This window comes from Frieseomelitta varia, unplaced genomic scaffold, assembly GCF_011392965.1.
Source record: "Frieseomelitta varia isolate USP_RPSP 00005682 unplaced genomic scaffold, Fvar_1.2 scaffold_406, whole genome shotgun sequence".
Taxonomy (NCBI): Eukaryota; Metazoa; Arthropoda; class Insecta; order Hymenoptera; family Apidae; genus Frieseomelitta; species Frieseomelitta varia.
This window is the reverse complement of record NW_025110153.1, coordinates 31,972-36,482: the sequence shown is the minus strand read 5'-3', so window position 1 is coordinate 36,482 and position 4,511 is coordinate 31,972. Positions and strand designations below refer to the sequence as shown.

At 40.6% G+C, this 4,511-nt stretch overlaps 1 long non-coding RNA gene across 1 annotated transcript in view; it reads left to right on the top strand.

The window, feature by feature from the left end:
* The window catches only part of LOC122531623, an 8,409-nt gene extending 7,365 nt beyond the window's left edge, over window positions 1-1,044 (top strand). The window contains exons 6-7 of the long non-coding RNA XR_006307340.1: window positions 831-898; window positions 980-1,044. This is a non-coding gene — a long non-coding RNA (uncharacterized LOC122531623). The remainder of the gene's footprint in view (window positions 1-830; window positions 899-979) is intronic.
* The last annotated feature ends 3,467 nt before the right edge of the window (window positions 1,045-4,511 follow it).

Here is a 4,511-nt window from a genome sequence, read left to right as displayed (position 1 = left end):
ATGATTCCAGAGCATGGGAGGTCATTCTCGTTACTACTTTGTCACTATGCTCTTTTAGTATTTGTAGTTGTATTTTTTTTTTTTTATTCTCCATCATCGTCCACCATCGTTTTGGGCAAATCGCGGTTTCTTGTTAGTATTGCGAGAGATTGACGGGTTGAATTAGAGTTGCGAAATAGTTTCGCGCCAGTTTATTAGTGTTGCGAGAAATCGATTACGGTTTAAATTAGAATTGCGAAGAAATGATAATCGTGTTTGCTTTAGAGTTGCAAATTATGATAACGCGATTTTCAATTACTTTTACTCTTAGTGCTGCGATATTGTTCCTTTGAGATTTCCAATTAGTTTTTCCTCTAATTGTTAGTGTTGCGATAACGAATGATCGCGTTTTTTGAAGTAGCGTTGCGTTCACGAAATGCCCAAATTCTTCCACTGGATTCGTGGAAGGCTGTTTCTGCTCCTGGATCACCTGATGCAGCTGCAAGAACTGTACAAAGGTGGTCATTCATCAGCAATCTCCAGCATGGTTGCACTGAACGCGTCGCAGTTAGTGTTGCGTATTTCTAAATATGAGTGCATGGATTAATAGCGTACCTATTTTCGGGATTTTTAAACATGCATTCTTCGCGTTTGATTTTGAAAATTTCCTGTTCTTTTCCATTTTTTCTTTTCTTTATATTTTCTTGTTCAGTATTCGTTTTCGATATTAGAATCAGTGCTCAAGAGGATAAGGCCTCTTCAGGATCGTAAGTATTTTTATATATTATACTTCAATTTACTTAATTTTTCAAATTTCAGTATAATAAATAATATTTGACGTTTCGTTGCAGATGCTTCACAGCTACAATTTTTTGATGTATTTTGGGGAAAATCCGACGGTGGTTCCAAAGCCAAGAACGTAAGAATCTTTCATTATTTCTTGTTTAAGAATTTGCTTTGCCTTTAAATACAAATTCTAATGTTATATGTTTTGTTACAGATCCTCTACAGTCTTCAGTTTCCCTTATCTTCTGAAAATCTTATGATGCTTTAAAAGCTAAGAATGTAAGTGCTTTAGCATATTATACGGTTAAACAATCAATTATATAACTAATATAAATATTAATTATGTGACAAGTAATACAAGCTGATTTTCGCGATCTCGGTTAGGCGTTTATATAAATGGTCGTATCAAGAGATTAAATTAATGAAAAATAAATAATACATAGTTTTTACGTATGGGTAACTAATTTGTAAGCGTAGGGAAAATATTTCATTCGAATTTGTACATTTTTCGTACAAAGATATTTTAGAAAGTCCAGGAATAATGATTTCTTCTACAACGATTACATCTGTAAATAAGATGGTTGTTCTTTCTTCTTCTCTTTATTTATTTATTCCTCTCGTATTGTATCGAACTTTGGACAAAATTTATTTAGTCTGATAGATTATTTAATTTTTAAATAATTACAGTGATCAATCCTTCTTCAGCATACGTAGACGTAATAGACATTAAAAAATCGGTGACCTTTCAATTGTTTAAACGATAATGTATATTTACGAACCGTAACATAATTGACGTAAAAACCGTAGAATAAAATGGTATAAAATGACGCGAGATGAGATACAGAGAAGAGATAAAGTTTTCAAGTCTCTGCCTGAAAATCAAAAAACGCCCAATAAAATTACACAACTGCGTGGGAATTGCAAATCGCAGGACACGTGTGCCATCGTATCGTCATCTCCCTGGATCATTTTCAAGATCGGTATTTCAGAACACGATAGATGTCATCCCTTCACGCCTTCTCCCCGTAATTCGATCTGACCCCGTTGATAGCGCTGATAGCGAAGCTGGTTGAACTTTCCAACTTCAGATGTCTCTGCGGCCGGGAGCAACACGTTTAGTCGGCGATCGAGTGTCGCGAGTGTGGTTGGTTAGTACGGTGATTCGCTTATCCGAGCGTGCTGAGCGTAATGTAGAGGCGCGGGAGAGGCAAAAGCGTACAGACGCTCTCGATTCCGTGGGAGATCCCAGTCCGGTGAGTGACGGACAGATGCGTGCGCGACGAAGTACGCCTCAGCGGCTTCGATGTCCCACTGCTGATTCCAACTAACGAAGACTCGCCAACAGAGAAAGATAGATAGAGAGAAAGAGAGAGATACAGAGATAGAGAGAGAAAGGAGAGAGAGAGAGAGCGCGCGTGCGGGCGGGCAAATCGTGTGGCTCTTTTTCGTGTTTTCTCCCCTTTTTTTTTCTTCTTTTTTTTTTTTTTTCTCCTCTCGAACACGGCAGGGATACACCGTTATCCATGAACGTTTCACCGTCTCGATGTCTCCCCTAAAGCTGCTACGCGGGCCGACGTGCATACCTGGTACGATACACCGAGCGGCGACCAAGAGGGAAAAACCGGTTCATGGAAGTATCCTCGTGGAGAGTGGACAACGCGGATAACGCAAGTTAAAAAGCTGTCCTGCGGCGCAAGGTTAGGTGAGTTCACTCTGACGATCCGCGTCGGCCGCCTCTGGTCGCGTGGTTACGTGCGAAGAAGCGTTTCACGCGTTCCCTCCCGCTGCATCGATTTTCGGCCGCGATATTCCAGCTGGATTCTTGCCCTGTCAGCCCCGTGGTCGGGCCGTTTTTACGGTTTGTTGTCCTCCGTCGGCGCCTTCGATCGACTTTGCCGACGACGCTCTCTCGCGTCCGTGTATCGCTGTATAATACTCTCTGTTGTGTCACACAGGCGAAAGGCGTAACCTATTTACGTGCACACGTTTACACGTACGAACGCCGTGCGCCGACAGACACCTACTTGCCTGTGCCTGCGTATCACTCTTTGTGGGGCACAAAGGTGAATGGCAAAAGATACTAGGCGATGCCGTGTGGCGAGAAAATTCGCGAGGAAACGAATGATAGGCGACGGTTGTTGCGTTCAGTAGGACGAGCGATCACTTTGGAGTAGGAATTGATCGGGTCCGCGCTCCGCGTAGCCGCCGCCGCCGACGACGACGACGACGACGACGACGACGACACTCTCCAAATAAATCTGCGGACCTTTAAAAGTTTAAAAGCCCGAGACAAATCGAGATGTTTAAACGCGACGCGATTACCGCTCGTCTCGCTGAAGCGACGACGTCTGTGTGCAACAGACTCTTCAAAAAGTCCATTCATTCGCGATAAAGTAATTTCTTAATGGCAACTTTGCAACGTGTGTACACTTTCGCGGAGAACGTTTTCACGCAGTGCGGCGAGGCTTTCAGACAGATGCGCTCTTTGTCAATACAAACGGAGAAGTTTTATATATATAGTTTCGTAGAAGTTTCTAAGGTGATCGAGAAAGATCTTCTCTTTCGTCCTCGTGACCTTTGTTCACAGGGCGATTTAATCTGAAAATGGTAGAAGATGGTAGAATGAATACGATTTGTTTCAATTTTTAGATAGATGACAGTCTGACGATTCCGTGAATAGATGATGATTTATTGTTTTTAATTATTAGTTTATTATCGACCGTGCAGGTTGGCACGTTTGTCGTTGTTGGAAAATGATCGGTACTCTTGTAGATCAGAGAGATCTATTTTTCTCTTATTTGAACATTTCCTTAACAACGTGAAACGCGAAAGCTTGACCACAAAGCGACTTGCACGTATCTCTGTCATTCTCTTCAAACCCGATCCCGTTAACTTTTAATTAGGATAAAAAGCGAGAATAGCGACGTTCTAATTGACATGGCATTTATTTAGCACGAGAGAGTTCGTTCCCCGCGAATTTCCAGTTTCTCCATTTCATTTTTTTTTTTTTATTTATGCGTCGCTCTCGTTGCACAAAATTGACACTTTAATCATTTTCGTTCGCAGTGATAAAGATAAATAAATAATAAGAATTAGAAGAATAAAAGGATGCGCTTAGATATTTCGCAAAATTCGAATATTTTCATTTTTCGAGTTATCGACGGGATCACCAAGAAAACGAAAAAAAAAAAAAAAAAAAAAAAAAGAACGAACGAAAACGCATCAGAAACTCGTTACCGTCCAGTCGGTAGGTTTTTGCCCGAAAATTGTTCGTTCCACGTCGAAACGTAAATCCAGCAAACGCGCATCCTTTGTTAATATTTACGAGGCATGTAATTACAACGGTTCGGTCGAATTTCATTCGGCTCGGATTAATATTACCATAGCCTGCGTCGAAATTAGAATTCTGCACGTTCGAGTCGATCGTTTCGATACCAACCGCCTAGATTTCGCGATATCGCCCCGATTTAAATCGCACGTGAAACGAGATTGATCGAGATTTTATCAAGACGAGAAAATTTTCAACGATGTAGATTTGTACATTTTACTTTCATATTTTTTTTTTGTGTTTGTGTGTGTGTATGTTAGATATTTTATATACACCTCTGGAGATTTTCTTGATTCGAAGATGGTTCTGATAATTGAGTATATTATTTAGAACTTTGTTTTGTGCAAATAGCATTGCACGCTTTCCCTTTGCAAACATTCGTAAAAATGTTGACTCGTAATATTACTCTAATCCGTAA